This window comes from Mustela lutreola, chromosome 11 (genome assembly GCF_030435805.1).
Source record: "Mustela lutreola isolate mMusLut2 chromosome 11, mMusLut2.pri, whole genome shotgun sequence".
In the NCBI taxonomy this organism is placed as follows: domain Eukaryota; kingdom Metazoa; phylum Chordata; class Mammalia; order Carnivora; family Mustelidae; genus Mustela; species Mustela lutreola.
In genome coordinates this window covers 29,681,528-29,701,824 of record NC_081300.1, presented here as the reverse complement: position 1 = coordinate 29,701,824, position 20,297 = coordinate 29,681,528, and the positions used below count along the sequence as shown (strand labels likewise).

The 20,297-nt window shown below is 36.8% G+C and overlaps 1 long non-coding RNA gene across 1 annotated transcript in view; it reads right to left on the bottom strand.

Annotated features, from left to right (window-relative positions):
- Positions 1-8,457: 8,457 nt before the first annotated feature.
- Positions 8,458-20,297, bottom strand: part of LOC131811617 (uncharacterized) — a 30,254-nt gene continuing 18,414 nt past the window's right edge. Inside the window, exon 3 of the long non-coding RNA XR_009346017.1 lies at positions 8,458-8,727. This is a non-coding gene — a long non-coding RNA (uncharacterized LOC131811617). The remainder of the gene's footprint in view (positions 8,728-20,297) is intronic.

Here is a 20,297-nt window from a genome sequence, read left to right as displayed (position 1 = left end):
TTTTCAAGGAGAACTTACACTGCCTCAGCACCCTATTTCACCCCATTTCACCTCTGAAATGGGTAGAGACCACTGGCTGAAAAGTAAACATTTCTTTTTTGGTTTAGTGGGATAGCATAGCTGGAGTCATCTGGTTCCACAGTTCCTTGACTCCAGAAAAATGAGCTAATTGTTTCAGGTCAGAGAGTCTCTGGTACAAGGGCTGCCAGCACCTAGGGTTTTTTGGTGAGTAATACAAAAGGAACATCTTTCACCCCCAGGCTGAGAAAGAAATTCAGCTCCATGTGGCTCTGTGACTTTGAGTAGGATATAACCCACATGCTCATTAATAACATGGGAATGATTTATTCAAAAATACTTTCACTTATTAAGTGCTGGGCTCAATCTTAAGCAAAGGAAGCATGTATCAACAAATTGATCCAAAAAACCCTGATCTTTCGGAGCTTATATTCTGGGTGGTGGTAGCTGATTGGGAAGCAGCATGATAGAGGGGTGAGAGTTAATGAGAGACAGGGAAGAAGCCACATGATTTATTAACATTTTCCTTAGTATATGCTAAGGACTTAGATGGGGTTTTATTATTTTGAAATTGTCATATGAAACGTTATTGGGAAAAAGAGTGTTTTAATTCCAGGAAGTTCAAAGTGTTCTTACACGGCACTACATTGCAAGTGGTTTTCGAATCATTAAAAGGACACAGTGCTTTAAATCATAGCCTACAAATAATTCAAAATGACAGTTTTTACCCTTCATGCTTACTTCAAAGTCCCCAAGAAAAGATCTGAGCATCTGAAGTTGGCTGGTCCCACCATAGGAAGTGGGATTCTGTATCTGTGTACAGAGAGGAGGAAAGGACTCAGATTCTAACAAGTTACCTTTCTTGCCTCACTGACAGCACATTGGGGCTGGCAGACAAAGGTTTAATGTCTTTTGGGATAAGCAATCTCCATGACAAACCATTTGTCTTCCTGGTTAGCCAAGGAGATCTTTAATAGAGTTGTCAATCATTTTTGGAAGGAAAGAGAAAAAAGAGGTGGATGAGAGAAATAATTTGTTCATTTTGTCCCAAAACTATTATTTTCTTTTAGATTAAAAATTGCATGAAACAGATTCGTCTGCTAGCTACTCTACAGGCTGCTCATTTCTTATTTTTCACAACAAAAAAGTGGGTGAGATAGTCATTATTTCTATTTTCATTTCTTCTGAAAGCTCTGTGAAAAGGAACTCTCCTTGGAGATTCATAGAGGGGTAATTAAGCCACAAACCTGGCTGTATTACTGGGCCACAGTTGTAAAAGAAGGAGAAAAAAAAAAAAAAAAAGTCCCAAATCTGTCCCCATTACAGTGTTAGCTCTATGTTGGAGCCCTAAGTGTAACTTGACCCTTTCCCGGGTCAAGGAAAGAAACATTACTACACTTATCTTGGCTCATTTAAGGTGGAGATACTGTGTTCACAAAATGAGGCTTCATAACTGTCTCCAGTTACTGTCCAAATCCCAGGACAACCATAAAATTATGATTATAGATGTGCATGGGTCATTCTGTTGTCCCTCTGACTTCCCAGCATGGCTGACTGCATATTTTCCCCACATGGTAATAAAATTCCCACTTCCATCTACCATCGCAAATGCATCCTTTTTAATCCAGAAATTTTTATTTCTAACATAACCATTATTACTTTATAATGTCTTTACTTCTAAAATCTGTCTGTCCCAAGCTCTTCTCTGGGTATTTATTTAATTAAATCAAAACATTTATTGATCACCTATTATGTGCAAGACACTATGTGAGATAGGAAAATACATGATATCTGTTCTAAAAAAAACTCTAACCTCTTTTCGACCAGATTTAGAATTTTGCCACAATTATAATTGCCTGTTGCCCATAAAAAGGTGAAGTAGAATCCAATATTAGGCTTATGAAAAAGCATAAAGCATAAGCTCACATTTTTCTAATTTCTCTAAAAGCATTTCATTGTAGCCTTACTTACATAAATCAGACAAACACCATTAATTTTGCAAATCTATTATTTGGACATAGAAGACCATCTAACTTTTTCCCCTGGGAGTTTTAATTTTTCAAGCAGATGTGTAAAACTGCATATGGAGTTAAAACTTCTATTTGCCGGGGTGCCTGGGTGGCTCAGTTGGTTGAGCAGCTGCCTTTGGCTCAGGTCATGATCCTGGACTTCCAGGATCGAGTCCCGCATCAGGCTCCCAGCTCCTTGGGGAGTCTGCTTCTCCCTCTGACCTTCTCCTCTCTCATGTTCTCTCTCACTCATTCTCTCTCAAATAAATAAATAAAATCTTAAAACAAACAAAAAAACCTTCTATTTGCCTTCAGTTTATTTGGAAGCTCTAAATGTTTGACTTTCCAAATAATGATTTGCTTATTTACTTAACAATATATATCAAGACTTTAAAGTCTGTAAGGAGCCCATCCTAGGAACCATAGATATAAAGAAGTCAAGCCTTTAAGGAATTTGGATTGTGTTGAAAGCATGTTTTTTTGGTGCGATTAAACTGAAAATGTAGAAAAATGACTAAGAATACACATGCATTAGGCTTTCTTTCAAAACCTTCTCTAGAATAGCCTTGCTCTACATTTCTATTTCCAACAATAAGCATTTACAAGCTTTATGCTTCACTCGGATTTAACCATTTGCTATTCTCTATCTTGTCTATGGTCCCACCGGACACTTTTGTGTTTTCTGTCTTCAAACCACTGGCCTTTCCTTCTCCTAGCATCTGTAGCTCCACATCCATTCATCTGTCAAAGTCCTGCTCCAATGCCACCACACTATAACATTTTATTCAAAGTATTTTAGTTAGAAAGAAACTTTATCTGATATAATTGTTCATAGTACTTTGTCTGAATCTCTTAAGACAACATCCACTTCAAATATTTATTTACACTAGTTGTCATCTCTTCTAGATGTATGTAGTCTCTGAGGAGAGGAGTCCTATCTGATCCACTTAGGCTAGCTCCTTGATTTGAAAAGTACTCAAATATTTCCTAAAGGAGTCAATGATACAAATTGCGATCAAAGCAGGACTTCTCAAACTTCACGGTCTATGAGCATCAGCTGGAGAGACAGTTAAAACAAGGACGGCAGGGCCCCTCCCAGGAGATTTAAATTCTGCAGCTCTAAAGAGGGCAACAATAATGCTGAGAGTGCAGGTCCATGAGCCACTGAGCACTACTATCTTTCGCCACCACTGCAAACACACAGAATATTTACGGGTGGGAATAGCTTCATAACATGGAAGATATAAACCATAGTCTAAGACTAGCCCCATCTTAGCAAGAAGTTATTTTAGGAAGAATAACAAAGGTATTAGGGTAGAAGTAAAAAGCAAAAAACAAAAACGAAAACAAAAACATTGGCTTTACTATATGTAATGTGGTATTCTCTGGGAAACGTATAGGAGGATGTAAGACTTTTCATACATATGGGGAAACGTAATTTAGGGTTCTTAATGAGGACTGATAATTAAAACAGACATAAGACAGATTTATAGGAGGAGAGAAAACCAATTTATATAAGGTTTATATGACATAGGAACATCATAAGGCAACAAAGATTCAAAGACATGTCAAAATCTAAAGGCCTTTTTTTTTTTTTTTTTTTGATTAGGCTGAATAAAGAGAAGCAACCGTGGAAAAATAACCAAATTACGTGAGTAGGTTAAAGGAAGATAAGAATTATTTTAACAAGGTCTGTTTGTGTAGAATTCTCTCAGCTATAACTCCTTATCAAAGAATGTTACTATTTTTTTCCTAGTACAAGGAGCGCATCTTTCCCATGGGAGTTTTTATCTCCTACTTTCAGAAAGAAAAGGGAATACTCAGGGACTACCCTTGTATCTGCTGTTTTTCAAGTTCTTTAGCTCAAAATAATCTTTATGCTAAAATGTCATATTTTGAGATGGCATATTCTGCCACTCTTTGCATATTTTTGTTACTTTAGCAATTCTTCACCATTACCATGTATTATCCTTGCAGTTCTAAGCTTACCTGAAAGATATTCATACTTTGTATTAATTACCAAGAAAACAAGAAACAGCAAGTGAGAAATTATCATATGTTGTCATATGGCAGAAAATATATTAAAAATGTTTAAAAAAATCTTAGGACAAAAAAGGAATGAATTACATGCATAAATACAGTGAATAATAGAAAATACGTATCTCCAGTTCTCACATGAAAGTTGATCTTTATGACAGCTGGGCTGGAATTGTCCATGTATCTTATAAGAAAGTAAGGATGAAAAAAGAAAGAAAGAAAGCAAGGATGGCTGATATCAGAGGAATATAAAGTAACTTAAAGATCAAATGGAAGCTCAAAATAATCATCATCTAATCTTGGTTGAATTTAGTAAGTAAAGCAGCAGCAGGAAGCTCCTTTCCTTCACAAAGATGCCACTGACATTGAAACTTGATGAAGAGGTTGAGGGCAAAAGAGGAAACGACCAAGGAGACCAACAGAGTATTGATGAACGCTGTGTGTACATTCACTCCACCAGCCTTTTAACATTTGCACTGACAACCTTTATTAATGAATGCCATGCTATTTACTTGTCAGGTGGAGACACTGTGATGCTATTTTCCAAGCCCAGAACATAATTCATGTGTGTTACAAGGTTTATTGCATTTATATGTTCAATAGCTTGTTATAATTGAAATATTGGAAATTTTAATCTGGTAGGCAATTTCTTACTTGCTGTTTCTTGCTATCTTTGATAATTGATGCAGTTTATGAAGACCCTTTAGACAGCTTGGGATGGCAACTCCCATTCCTAATAAGGTAGGTCTGGATAATGGTTAGTTAGTAATTAACGCTACTGCCAATCACTCTTGTGTTTATACTTATCAGAAGAAAATGGAAAGTCCTTGCCATTAATGGAATGAAATTCAATAGTAACCCAACTAAATGCGCAAGCAAATGTGATCTTATCCTATTCCTCTGTTCTTTCTCACTTCTACATACTTGCCTTTCACTGTTTGTTCTCACCAAGGAACAAGCAGACTTTCAGCCCCAACTGTTTTTCTACAAACAAATAATATTCAAATTTTTAATTGATTTTATCTTTGAACTCCTAATTTCTACTCCTAAACCAGTCTCACATAGCTTGAGAACAGAACCAACCACCTGGAAACAAAGGGGGCTCAGTTTTTGTAAGGAAAAAGACCCTGAAAACCAACGCATTACTCCCTTAGAACAGTCAAGACTTCAACTAATACTTGTAACATTAGCACTTCATTTAGAAATTGATAATTAAAAATAGCTTTAAAATGTCATTATTATTTAAGATGAATAGCCCATGAACTCTTCAATTCTCAAGATTTAGCTTGCATAAATCCCTGGAGCTTATAAATATTCAGATTTCCAATCTCCACTTCCAAAAATTCTGTAGGTCTAGGTTTTTGTAGGCCTGATAATTAGAATTTTGCTTATTCCAATCAATAAAAACATTTCCCTAAGAAAAATAATATTGTTACTAAGTATAGCCCAATGGAAAATTCTGGAGAAAAATGTACATGTTTGGGTACCTGTATTTTTGTATGCATAGAAATAAGACAGAATTTACTTTTTTCCTGAAGTTAGCATTTGTATTTATATTTTTATTTGTATTTTTTTCCTGAAGTCAAAATTTGTATTTGTATTAATTAATTTGAATTTTTATACAAATAGTCATTTGTATTTTTTAATCATTAAAATACAAATGATTATTTAGTGATAGTTTTAAACAACCTTTCCCGAGACCATAATTTCAAAAAACTGAATTCTGAATTTTGGCAAGATATCACCATAAAGAGGATTACTGCTTAGTTCAATAGGTGAACCCACTAAGGATCTCCAGGAAGCTACAGACTTTATTCCTTCATTAAATAGATCCTTATTGAGCACCTACTACAAAGTAGAAGTGTATATTAGGCAATAGTAGAGACACCCAAACCATGAACTTCAGGGGCATTCAGTTCAATACAGAGAAGTACAGAAATGGCTATATCATGAGGTAGTAAAGTTAACAGTCACAAATGCTACAACCAAGTGCTATGACCATCAAAGTGAACAGAGGGGCTGTTGAGTTCCAGTAAGGATACGTTAGTGAGGATTGGTTCTATGAATGCAGTGTTATTTTTTCAGGATTTTTTTTTTTTTTTAAATCACAGTAGGTATAGTGAGAATATGAACAACAAAAGAGCAAGAAAGGCCAGCCATTCTCTGAGTACCTTTTCCAAGTCACTTTGTGCAAAACACTTTGCCTACATGCATGTAGGTACAGATAAGAGGATGCACAGGGGATGTGTGGGAAAATACGAATAGTTAGGTTCAGCCAGAATATGCAGCTCATGAAAGAGATTTAGGAGTAAACTGAATTTGGAATCATTTTAGGGGTAATTCATAGAGCCCTTTGAAGTCTAGATTAGAAATTCATTCTTTATTAAGTTTAATATGGCAACAATGCATAGAATTGACTGAAAAGGAGAACAAACTTAGTGGGAGGGAAACAGTTAATAAGTAAGTTATAATTATTATCTCCAACTGAGAGAGGTAGGGGCAATAAGAATGGAAAAATGGCAGCCCATATGTGAATCAGAGCAGGGAAAGTTAAAAGGATAGTGTCATAAATACTTTACCATCTTACAAACATGCCATGACTGACCCCAATTTAGAAACAGGAATCAGGGAGAATTTTAAAATACATTCAGAGTATTGGCTCAGCTGGTAGAACATTGACCCTTGATCTCAGGGTCATGAATTCAAGCCCCAAGCAGGGTGTAGAGCTTACTTAAAAAAAAAAAAAAAAAAAAAAAAATCTACAGAACAGTCTCAAGTCTTGTTAGAGCAAAGAGTTAATTAACAGTTATTAATAGTTCCTTGATATCTTTTAAACACAGCTTGATAAAAAAATAATAAATCCAGGCTCACTAAACTAGTAAGTTAAGGGGCACCTATTATATGTCTATTTAATAATGTAGACCTCAATCTTATAGCTTGAAAAATCTTTTGCAACTCCTACTTTCTGGAATAAATTTACAATTTGACCACCAAAACCAAAAACAGTTCAGTTTCTAATAGCAATTTCAAGGAAGGTAACATTTCAATATGTCATTATGTTCAATGACCTTCATAATTAGGATGTTTTTAATCACTGACTTTCCTTTAAGAATGTTACAAATGTGACATGAATTCACTATAATATCACAATTATCAAATACAAATACAGCAAGGCAAAACAAAAAAACTGTTATCTTTAAAAATAAATAAAACAACTACAACAAAAATATATTTATGTGTATCCTTCTGGTTTTGCCCTACATGTATGAATCCTATTTAGTTCTTTGCCCATTGTGCCCTGTACATAACCCTCTTATCAGTTCCAAAGGTGTTCCACATTTTAAATTATGTCAAGTCTCCATACCTATCTATTTAGACATTCAAACTGGTTAAATTGTTTGAAACCTGAAAAACATAAACACAACCTATCAGTTAGAATGTTACAGTATACATCAAAATGCAATTATTTAACATGCAGAATATAAAGATGCCAAGTTGGATATTCCTACTTTTATCATTCAATTTAGATCTCTAAAATAGAAAGTATTTACAAGGAAAAATTAAAATCTTGCCCCAAATGCTTATCAATGTTAATACCATGTTCTTTGACAATTCTGGGTTTTTTTTTAAAGAACATGTATTTGCTATAAAGTGAGTTTTACAAATTAGTATCTCTACATTATAAGCAAATGAGAATCTTATTTTACTATTTGGAGGATAACTTTAGATTTATTATTGCTTGCTAATAAAACCAAACAAATTAAGCGAAAAGAGTTTCTTTGCCAAAAATAAATTTAAATGGGACAAGTAAGAAATAATCTATTTTAGGAAAAACATATATGGTTGTTTATGCAGATATATGCTGTAATTTCTTAGTATTTTCAGAAAGGAGGGTCTAAAAACAAAGTATGTAAACAGTACTATATATCTCCAAATGTAGGCTATGAAAGTATATACCCTTTATAATTTTACCCTAAGTTAATATATCCATAAATAACTGGTGAGATGTTCCAAATGCTAACTTGAACTTAGACTCTGGAGTCATGAAAGTGAAAGGACATAAGATTTAAACCAAGAGAAATGGTATTCTCCCCAAAGGAACAAGGAATGATAAACACAGTTACACTTATTTAAAATAAGCATAAAGCAGATTAGATCTCTCTTCTTCTCTTTGAGGGTGCTTTTCATGACTCTGTGTGTGTGTGTGTGTGTGGTTATTCATATGGTTATATCTAGAGGTCCATAGTTGAAGTTCTGTTATTACCCAAAGACCATGACGTGGGAACCATATCTCTCTGAGTGCAGACTATGGACAAGTACTTAGAACAGGCAATGAACTTCTTTACCACTGAACTTGCAAATCTAAATCTAAAAATAAAATAAAATAAAGGAAGAACAAGAAAGTGATTAGTATTTATTTTTTTGATTAGTATCCCTTTTTAAAATATAAGAGGATAAAACATTACTGTTTTATAGCATCTTGTATTAAAAATAGTGGAAAATTGGGGCATCTGGGTGGCTCAGCGGGTTAAAGCCTCTGCCGTCGGCTCGGATCATGATCCCAGAGTCCTGGGATGGAGCCCTGAATCGGGCTCTCTGCTTGTCAGGTAGCGTTCTTCCTCCTCTCTCTCTGCCTACTTCTCTGCCTACTTGTGATCTCCATCTGTCAAATAAATAAATAAGATCTTTCAAAAAAATAGTGGAAAATATACTTTCTTACTAAATTCCTACTTTATTCTCTGAACTGGCCTGAATCAGTATCTTTCAAAGCACTTGGCAGCACTTTACTTATTTATTTATTTTTTTAAGATTTCATTTATTTATCTGACAGATAAAGAGAGAGAGCACCAGTAGGCAGAGCAGCAGGCAGAGGGAGAAAGAAAAGCAGGCGCCCCAGTAAACAGAGCCCAATGTGGGCTCCACACCAGTACCCTGGGATCATAACCTGAGCAGAAAGGCAGATGCTTAACTGACTGAGCCACTAAGATGCACCAACTGGTAGCTTTTTTCTTTTCTTTTCTTTTTTTTTAAGATTTTATTTATTTATTTGAGAAAGAGAGACAGAGATAGCAACAGAGATAGAGAAAAAGAGAGACTGAGCAGGGAGAAGAGAGAGAAACAGTCTGATGCAGGGCTTTGATCCCAGGACCCTGAGATCATAACCTGAGCCAAAGGCAGAGGCTTAACCAACTGAGCTCCGACTGGTAGCCTTTAGATGATTCTCAACCACTGCTACTAGAGGAGAAGAGGCAGGTGAAGGGAGTGGCTATATTCGAACGAACTCACTCCATTCTTGGAGGGTAAAAAGACATGAATGTACAAATGACCACCAAAGCCTGCCTATCCATGGACAGCATCAGGATCTTCACATATCAAAAGTGACACAATATTTCAGAAATGGCACAAGTTTCCACATAACTTTACTATCTTCTCTAACCATGATCCATATTTCCATACATTAGTAGTTCTCAAAGTGTGGTCCCTGGACCAGCAGAATCAGTATCACCTGTACCTACTAAATTACCTGTTCCCACCAAATCATAAACACTGGTAGTGGGGTCCAGTAATGTGTGTTTTAACAAGTTATCTCCAGGTCACACTCAAGCTGAGAACCACTGATATACACAGGTGACATATTTTCTCTGTAGTACTAAAGATTTCTATAGTATACCTGTCTGCACTTCAGAAAAATTTTTATTCCGTAGCAAATTTTGTAGAAAACAAACAAACAAACATAAAATACCTAAATAACAACCATGAAAATCTGCATATACTGCATCTCAAAGCAACAAAAAAAGGACTAGGAAAAAACTTACTTATCCTGCCCCAAATTAAAAAAATGACCTGTCTTGGAAACCATCAAAATCCTCGAGGAGAAAACAGGCAGCTACCTCTTTGACTTCAGCTGCAGCTACTTCTTAATGGATGTCTCCTGAGGCAAGGGAAACAAAAGCAAAACTGGAACTAGTGGGACCTCATCAATATAAAAACCTGCACAGCAATTCTGCACAGCAAAAGAAACAATCAACAAAACTAAAAAGCAGCTGAAGGAATGGGAGAAGATATTTGCAAATGAGAGACATGTCTGATAAAGGGTTAGTATCCAAGATCTATAAAGAACTTATCAAACCCCAAAATACATAATCCAGTTAGCAAGTGGGCCCATGACATTAACAGACATTTCTCCAAAGCAGACATACGGGTAGCTAACAGACACATGAAAAGATGCTCAACATCACTGATCATCAGGGAAATACAAATCAAACCACAATCACACCTGTCAGAATGGCTAAAACTAACAAGTGAGGAAACAATCGACGTGGGTGAGGATTCAGTGAAAGGGGAAAACTCCTACACTCTTTGTGGGAATGCAAACTGGTGCAGCCACTCTGGAGAACAGTTTGAAAGTTCTTCAAAAGGTTAAAAATAGAATTACCCTATGATGTAGCAATTACACTTCTAAGTATTTACCCAAAAGATACAAAAATACAGATTCAAAGGGGTACATGCACCCTGATGTTTACAGCAACATTATCAATAATAGCTAAACTATAGAGAGAGCCCAGAGATCCATCAACTGATGAATGGATAAAGAAGACGTGGCATGTATATCTATGTATCTATATCTATATCTATAACACACTTTCAATGTTATCCTGTTCAGCTATCAAAAAGAATGAAATCTTGCCATTTGCAATAACGTGGATGGAACCAGAATGTATTATGCCAAGTAAAATAAGTGAGTCAGCGAAAAGCAAGTATCATATGATTTTACTCATTTGTAGAATTTAAGAAAAAAAAAAAAAAAAGATGAACATAGGGGAATGGAAGGAAAAATTAAAATAAAAATAAAAACTAAAAACAGAGAAGGAGGCAAAACCGTAAGAGACTCTGAACTATACAGAACAAGCAGAGGGTTCCTGGAGGGGAATAGTGGGGGAAATGGGCTAAATGGGTGATGGAAATTAAGGAGGGCATTTGTTGGAATAAGCACTGTGTGTTGTATGTAAGTGATGAATCAGTAAATTCTACTCCTGAAACCAGTATGTTAACTAACTTGAATTTAAAGTAAAATAAAAATATTAAAAGAAAAAGTCAATTCAAATTTTAAGAAACATTAAAAAAAGAACTTATCTGTTTCAGACATCTGAGATGGTGGAATAATGGCAGTTTTTAAGAGGCCGTGGATCTGAGCAGGGCCTCCCTTGTTTGGAATGGTCATGTGTAGGCCACTTGAACAGCAGGGTTCCCTGCCCTGTCATAGGCTAATGTGGCAAGACATGCTGTGAGCCATCTTCCTACTCCTTCTGTAATCGGATGTTTGCTTCACCAGGATGAAGGGTTTTTCCTGTGGCTGGATGAAGTTTCCAACTCTGCCTCTGCATGAAATGTCCTGGTGCAACAGGCACATTATTTGGGTGTTCTGAAACTATGCCATCCATCACACCAAACTAAGAATCCAGACCAGTTTCTCTTCTTAGAACATGCTATTAGGAGGCTCTTTCTCCTGCTGGGATCCTGGTTTCACTGCTTCTGCAGTGGTGATAGCCCATGGCAACTCAAACACTGGAAATACTATGCATGTCTGAAGGACAAGAAATGTGTAAAAAACACTTTTTAATTTTGTAAAATCCCATGCTGTCATTCCCTCACCATGGTGTCCATTGGTGGTGGAAGACTACAGTTCTCCAAACTCTAAAATTCTATGTTAATTGTACTGTTCTGCTGTTATTGTTTGCTTATTTCCATTTAGGAAATGTCAGTAATGATAAGAAGTTTGCCTGGACATCAAACATTGTCATAAAATTCACTTTTACTTATTTCAATATTAGGTACCACCCAAAATTGTTGTGAAGTATTTAAGCTAACATCACCCTTCTTTTGCTTTATCAATTGAGGAATGTTAAAAGTATAAGAAGGAGGTCACAAAGGTGCTGGTTTAGACATTAAGCATTGATTCAAAGGAAGAAACATTCCTGTCTGATTTTCTCTCCACAATTACCACCTATGCTGTATCATAACATACCAGCAATATACCCCTGATAAATTGGTGCCAAACAGAGTTTAACTTCAGCTATTAATGCACCTGGGTTATTATTTATTTTTGGCCCAGTACCTGCACTGCAATCGTGCATGCTCTGTAAAAAGAACTCACTGTTTCTTCTGTAGTAAAGGTAAAGGCAAATAGTTTCCGAATATTTCTTTACTGAGGCACAGCTTGCCCCTTCTAGGTCACATGAAATCAACTTACCCTATTGCCAGGCTCAGCAGTTGACCTCTACCATGTGTGTATTTCTCATTTACTTAGTCAGTCATGCAATCCAGAAATTGATATCAAGTACCAGTTCCCTCAAGGAACTGGATTAGGTGCTAGAGAGGAGCAAACAGGAAAATAAAATACTCTTGTGTTTTTTCTTGTCCAGCAGAGTCCTTTATTTCCTTAGAAATCCATATCCTTTTGATGGTGAATTCCACTATTATTTTTAAATGTCAGCTGCTGCTTGTTCTTGGAAATAAGTCTTAGGTTCACTGAGATTAGTCTTCCTTTAAGAATTCCTTGTGATATTGCTCAGTTGGCCTGCCCACCGCATTCTTGTCCATGTACAACTAGCTAGAGAAGAATTACATAGTACTGAAGCCACACAATGCAAATAAATCAATGTAATGGGCTTTTAAGGAAATTTTAGGATGTCCTTAGGTAGATATAGGGAGTAGCAGAACATATTTAGGATATATTCAGGGAAAGATAGACTGGCTCTCCACAGATCATAAGGTACAGGATGGAGGGTATATTATGGAAGGAAATACTGTAAATTTCATGTAGAAGCCATATTTGACAGGAATTTGAATGTCAGGTATGGGATGCCAGGAGTTTGGTTTTCTTTTCTTTTCTTTTTTTTTTTTAATTGCTTTTCAGTGTTATAGAATTCATTGTTTATGCACCACACCCAGTGCTCCATGCAGTACCCACTGTCAGGCTCCCCCAACCTCCCACCACCCCCCTCCCCTTCAAAACCCTCAGATTGTTTTTCAGAGTTCACAGTCTCTCATGGTTCATCTCCCCCTCCAATTTCCCTCAACTACCTTCTCCTCTCCATCTCCCCATGTCCTCCGTGTTATTTTTTATGCTCCACAAATAAGTGAAACTGTATGATAATTGACTCTCTCTGCTTGACTTATTTCACGCAGCATAATCTCTTCCAGTCCTATCCATGTTGATACAAAAGTTGGGTATTTATCCTTTCTGATGGAGGCATAATACTCCATAGTATATATGGACCACATCTTCTTTATCCATTCATCCGTTGGAGGGCATCTTGGTTCTTCAACACTTTGGCAACCATGGCCATTGTTGCTATGAACATTGGGGTACAGATGGCCCTTCTTTCCACTACATCTGTATCCTTGGGGTAAATACCCAGTAGTGGGATGCCAGGTGTTAACATGACTCTGTGTGAATTGGGAGCCACTGAAGGCATTCCAGGTGCAGACTAAGCTCAGCAAATCCAGATCAGGGAAGTACCTGTGGAAGCTAAGCAGAATAAAGAGTGGGAAATGGAAAGGAGAAGACAATGAAGTAGAAAGCTCCTGCGATAATCAAAGTGAGCAACAGTGACTCCCTGGAGCCAATAGCTAGGAAGTGAACATGATGATGATGATGAAGAGGATGCTGGTGGGGATAGCAATAGTAACAACCTGATAGAGTGATATGTATGAGGACACTTCTGTGGCACCAACAAATAAAGGCTATTGCAATAAAAGTCATAAAGCAAATCAGAAAAAAATGTCCTCATCTAGCTTTCTTGGAAATATAAATACTCTGATGCATGACAGCTATATAGTTTTAGTCCATTATCATATTGTCTTTGATATAAGAATGATATAATATGAATGGGTAATTACTTTAAGTGGCAAATTCTGAATTGTGTGCATTAAGTTTAAAGTGCCTCAACTGAAAGAATGAGCCAGAAAACATCACAAAGGGAAATCTTAAAAGATGGACTTATGTTTGAAATGTGTTTTTGCTTAATGGATGACTTTGGGCCAAAAAGTTGCTTTTCCAGACAAAAAATTAAAATTCTTTCCTAAAAGAATGAGTCCATAGCCTCTCCCTTTCCTCTCCATTCTCATTCTGGTGACTCTAATTCATTTCAATTAAGAAAATTATTACTGAATGTCTGAAATATGTAAGGCATTGCATTTGGTGGGGACAGAGGAGGGAGAAGATCAAATGAGTAAAATGTAGTCCTGGTATAAAAATCTAATAGGGAAAAATGTTGCTAAAGATAAGCATGTTGATAATGAGATGAGAAGAGGTTTTAAAGCAGTGGTTCTCAGCTTTAACTGAACATGGGTATCACCTGGTAAGAAATACTCATGTTTGGGGGAGACAAACTATGAGAGAGTGTGGACTCTGAGAAACAAACTGAGGGTTTTGGAGGGCAGGGTGGTGGGGGTTGGGTGAGCCTGGTGGTGGGTATTACGGAGGGCACGTATTGCATGGAGCATTGGGTGTGGTGCATAAAAAAATGAATCTTGAAACACTGAAAAGAAATATGAAATAAAAATTTTTCAAAAAAAAAAAAAAGGAAATACTCACGTGTGCCCTACCTCCAGAGATACTGACTTAATTGCCATGGGTTGTAAGAAGGACATCATGATTTTCTAAATCTTATCAGGTGTTTAATTATGAAATGGTTATATTTGAGATAAAACCTTCAAGGGCAGATAAAATCTTGATAGGCAGAGATAGAAGTGAAAACAGAAAAACATTTGCAAAGGAACAAAGGCAAGTATGTGAGAGGTAAAATGAAAATGGGAGGCAGGGCCATATTCTGGATTTCCTCATAGAACAGACAATGCAGAAGTAGGAAGGATATCCAGTTATGTCCAGGATACCCAGTTTCATGTCCTGAATGTGCCCCTTCATTATTGTGTGAATTTTGACCATTCTCCTAACTTCTGAATACCGATTTCCTCATTGGTAAAATGGACATAATAGCTATTTCTCAAGGTATAGAGTCGTGAACACCATTATAGGCTGAACTGTGCCCCTTTCCATTCCCATGTTCAATTCCTAACCCTGAGTCCTAACCCTACATCAGAATGTGACCGTATTTGGAGAGGGTGTCTTTACAGAGGTAATTAAGTTAAAATGAGGTAATTAGGGGGAGTCTTACCCAATGTGACTGGTGTCTTCATAAGAAGAGGGAACTTGGACACAGAGACATACAATGGGAGGACACAGGGAGAAGACAGCCATTGACCGGCCAAGGATGAAGGCTTAAAACTGCTCCTTCCCTCACAGCCCTCATTGAGAAACCCAGTCAGATCCACCCTTGATCTCAGACTTCTAGTCTCCAGAATCATGAAAAAGTGTCTGTTGGTTAAGCACCCCCACTCTGTTGCACTTGGTTACAAAAGCCCTAGAAAAGTTATTCAAGCACCAAGATGAAGAGTTTATATCAAATATGTAGTGTACGATCATCAAAAAATTTTTTACAGAAGTGTGAAATCACCAGAGCCACCTTCCCTCACTCCCCCATCACATACTCTTCTGAGTCTGAAAGTCCTCAGGACTTCTAGACGCTCTAAGCTTCTAGAATTCACTTGTCTCCCTTCTCTTCACTGTAAAATCAAATGTAAGTACTTGAGGTCACTTACTCTTAGGTGAGATTTTTTTCTTTATTTTTTAAACTTACACTATTAGCTTTTTTTCATTATTTAAAAAAAAAAATGTTGTATACATCTAAGTATGGAGGGCTTGAATTTCCAGTGTTCCATATTCCTTCAGTTGGGGGAAGATGACTTTGAGCCTATGAGGTAAGTGAATACTGCACAAACCATGCTTTATAAAGCTAATTCTTGAAGCAGCATGTTGGGAACATATAGAAGAGAATTTCATTAACAATCTTGCATTAACAATCTTGCATAGTTCTTGATTATTTCCTGTTCCACTTTAGAATGTAATTTATCAGAAATAATTTCCTTCTATACCAATATGATAACTTAGTATTTCAACAGATGCAGATCCATGAGTTGTGCAAATGAACTTCACCTGAAAAGCACAAAAACTGAGCATGAACACTTATGTGGGCCTCCAAGGCAGGAGACCTGTTTATCACTTAAAAACCTAGTAAATGGGGACAGTACAGGACTCAAACTAAACATTTATAGAATGCCACAACATCTAGAATCTAAAAAACAAGCAAAACAGAACCAATTTCAAGGTACTTTTTTCCTATAATCAAAAATGTCAGGGCTTTATAGATTGAATTTGTAAATATTTTAACATCAATACAAGTAAATACTTGTGTTTACATATTAGGTAGGAATTAATAGTTTGCAAATAAATTGTGACCAAAATGATGCAACCTTCTGAGTGAATTATCAAAAATGGTGTTGTTATTCAATTAACCTTTGAGAAGAGGGTACTAAACTTTATCATCTTTGTAGCCTTAGTACCAGTAGAGCACCAGGAATGTGGCAATCTGTGAAATGTAGGAATTTGGTCCTGCTTAGGCAGTTTTCATTAAAAACTCATTTCCACTTATTTCTCTTTATTCTTTGTGTTCTCTTCCATTCCATCCTATTCCTGTACTTTTTAATAACAAAGCAAAACAGTTATAATTCACAAAATTGATTTCATGACCCTCTTATAGGTCATGAGTCTCTAAATGGGTCACTTTACTTCAACTCTAATGGGCCACTAAAACCTTTATTTTGAGAAACATTGCACTAAAAGTCTCAGCGTGCCCTAAAAATCTCAATGTGCCCTTTGCTAGCAAACACCCATACCTCAAGAAACCTTGGTTCTCTACCTCAGACGGAAATTAGAATCATGACATCCCTTCCCCCATTAAAGTAACATCATAGTTACAAATGTTATTAAAATTGGAGCATTTCTGGACTCTGAACATTGCCAGAGGGCTTTTAGAACTGAATCTGATGTTCATATGAAAGAGATGCTAGTATTTAATATTTCACCTAGCAGTGCTAAGAGGACTTTGAATAAACCTAAATATGTCGAAAAAAATAATCATGTGCTTGTCTTTAAAAACTTGGCTGATTCCTCTAAAATGAGATTTTTTTCTGTCTCTGACTGGAGTAAAATGCAGAGTTAATGGAAGAGTGTTAATATTCCATATGCCGTACTTGTGAAAAGCCTCAAGCATTTTGCTCAGATTTCAAGAGAAGAAATTTCCTTTGAAATACAAATCAATCATTTTATGAAAAGATTCCATATTGCCATCTTAGAAATATCACAGAGTTGGACCATACTCTCTTGCAATGGTTATTTAAATTTAAGGCTGAGGCAGATCTTGTCTGTATCACGTTTTGCTTGGGATATCTTTAGTGGAGTACTCCCAACCAGCCTACAGCTTCTGGACTAAACAGGTTGAAGTAAAAGTCAAATCAAATCAAAACAAAACAAACAAACAAACAAACAAAACAACCTCTGGTTTGGCTAACTGAAACTTAGCATTAGCTATGCTTAATGGTCTCAAAAAAGGAATAGGGCAGTAATTTTACTATCTTTCCCCAACAAAGTAACACTCACCCCTTTCTTCTCTCTTGCCAGAATTGATGTTGCCTGTTCTCAAAAGGCAGAGCCTTGTTTCCTTGTTTCAAACAAGGCAATTGTGCTGCACATTCCTGCTTGACCATCTTGTCCCCTGGCAAGGTGATGCCACTCACTGACTCCTTGAAAATCCTGATGCTGCCTAGTACTTCCCGCTGCTGCCCTGTCAGGTACCATTTCAAGGTGTTTTTTCATGTGTGTGTAATGTAAAGAAAACCAGAAATATTTATTTTCTGAGCACATAGTGTAGTTCCTATGTCCAGAGCACATTCAAGAGGCAGAAACATCTTAAAATGTATTTATTTTTAAGATGTATTCTGTCTACGTCCCTCTACTAGACTGTAAATGCAATGAGGACATAGATCTTTGTCTTTTTTATTCATTGATGATACTCCTTGGATGTAGAATAGTGTCTACATTTATTTCCAAAAGATTTATAATATTTCTTTATATATGAAGATATAAAGATAATTATTTGTCTTATATGCTGTAAATTTTTTTTAGTTCATAATATGACTAAATTTTTTTTAGTGTAAAGTACTTCCAAATACTTTTTTTTAAAAAAATTATGTCTATCAATCTTCCTTTTATGGTCTCCTCAGCTTCCTGGCTGCCTTCAGTATCCTCAAATAAGTGTAAAATCTTCCCTTGGGATTCCTATTTCATTTCCTTTTTGTGTGTGTATGTCCCTCATCTGTAAACCTAGTCAGCACAGAACCGTTCAATTACTTCAGCCCTGACTAAGCACTCATTGTTGCAATAGAACACTGTGGAACATGCAGTGTATGTACAACACAGGAACACACTAAATGTTTCTGATACATATTCAAGGAATAAACGTGCAAATATTAATATGAAGAAGACATAAATTCAGTGACCTTTGGAGCAGATGATAGACTGTGAAATACAGATCTCCATTTCTATGAGTTCAGCACACACACACACAAAAAGATGACAGGGGACTAGAATGAGGTGAAAAGTTCAAATTAAACCTTAACATTATCTGAAGGGCTAACCTGGCAATGAAAAATAATAATTTCACGGCACTGAAGCAATAAACTTGTATTTCTCCTAGAAAATAAAAGGTTTGAAACGAGCTGTGCTCAGTATTGGTCTGAACCTTTATAAGAAAGGAGGAAAGGAAGGACAAAACAAGGGAATTGTGAGGAACGAAGAAAGGAAGGAAGGGGAAGAAGGAGAGAAATGGAGGGGGGAAGGAGGAGAAAGGAAGGGAGAAGAGGAAGACAGGGTGGCCTGGAGGGAGGAAAAGAAGGAAGGCAGGAAGGAAGGGGAGGCATTTAGAAAAGGCCACAAGGTTTCTGTTGGTTTCATGTAAAAATTTCCTGAATGGCTCCCACTATGTTACATATTCTAGCAAAAATAAAGCATCCTATTTGGTGCTAATTATATTCCTTCCTTTCGATCCCTGGTTGGAGGGTATGATTTATAATTCCAGGGAATCACATCCATTTCCTCAAAAATCCGAGTAGCTGTGGGACCATTCCATCTGGCTAAGCGTCAGCCACACTGGCTGCTGACCCAAATTGCGATGGCCCACATCTTAAAAGGGCGAATGAGTATTGGTAATGTGTCTCACTTCACTTTTGCTGGGATAGTTCTTAAATGCTTGAATGAAATAACTGCTAAGTCACAGAAATAATCCATTCTTACCCAACAGTCCATGCACAGTGAAAGCAATAGTGTCACATCCTTACAAACAAGAGAAATGATACAACTGATAGAGGACTGGCATGATTCTTCTGGAATTGTACATGTCTTAACGTTCTGATAAGTGTATAAGGTCAATCCTTGATGGCGGCTTAGTCTAGACTATAGTGACTGACTTTTAAAGCAAAGATAATCAAAATGAAATTAGGATACTTCACTGCACGTTATTTAGTGAAGGCGGAGAAGAGTGGAAGTGTGAGAGAGCTGGAGGTATGCGACATTGCCGATGTGGTCAACAAAATGTCAGAGACCAGACGGCTCCCTGGACTTTTCCAAGTGGATTATAAACTGGGCATGAGCTCCCTCACCGACTTGGCTGGGAGCCACTCCCGCTCCAAGGACCTTCTTGGAGGCCTTGTTTAGTTGTGCAACCTGTGGACTTGCTATTCTACCTCCTGCTACTGGCTTGACCTTCTGCTTGGCTCTCCTCCACAAGGACATGTACGGTCACACACCCCTTCTTGGTAGCTTGTTCATGCAGTACATTTCAATATTCATGCATTATATAAAGGACTATCCTTATCCACCCCCTTCATCCAATCAATAGAGCAATAGAGCAAACACCTATATGGCAAATATAGAAGGAATTGGGCAAATCAGAGACCAACATTACCAAACCTACTTGTGTGTAAACCATATATTGGGCAGACCAGAAAAGGTCATCCTGACTATTATACTCAGCTGATGATCTTATTCTAATTGGTTATCATAAATCATAAAGAGATTCTCAACATAAATCCCAAAGCTCTTCTGAAAAGTAGGAGGAATTTAATGTGAATTGTACCCTTTTATGAGAAATGTGTGAGCACAAAGCAGTGACCCTTGTCACTTAGATTGAATACCCTTTTCAAGTCCTCTTACAGCTGTTAAAGCATTGTAAGATAAAAAAGAACACTTGTCTTTTTATCTGCCTACTTTTGGAG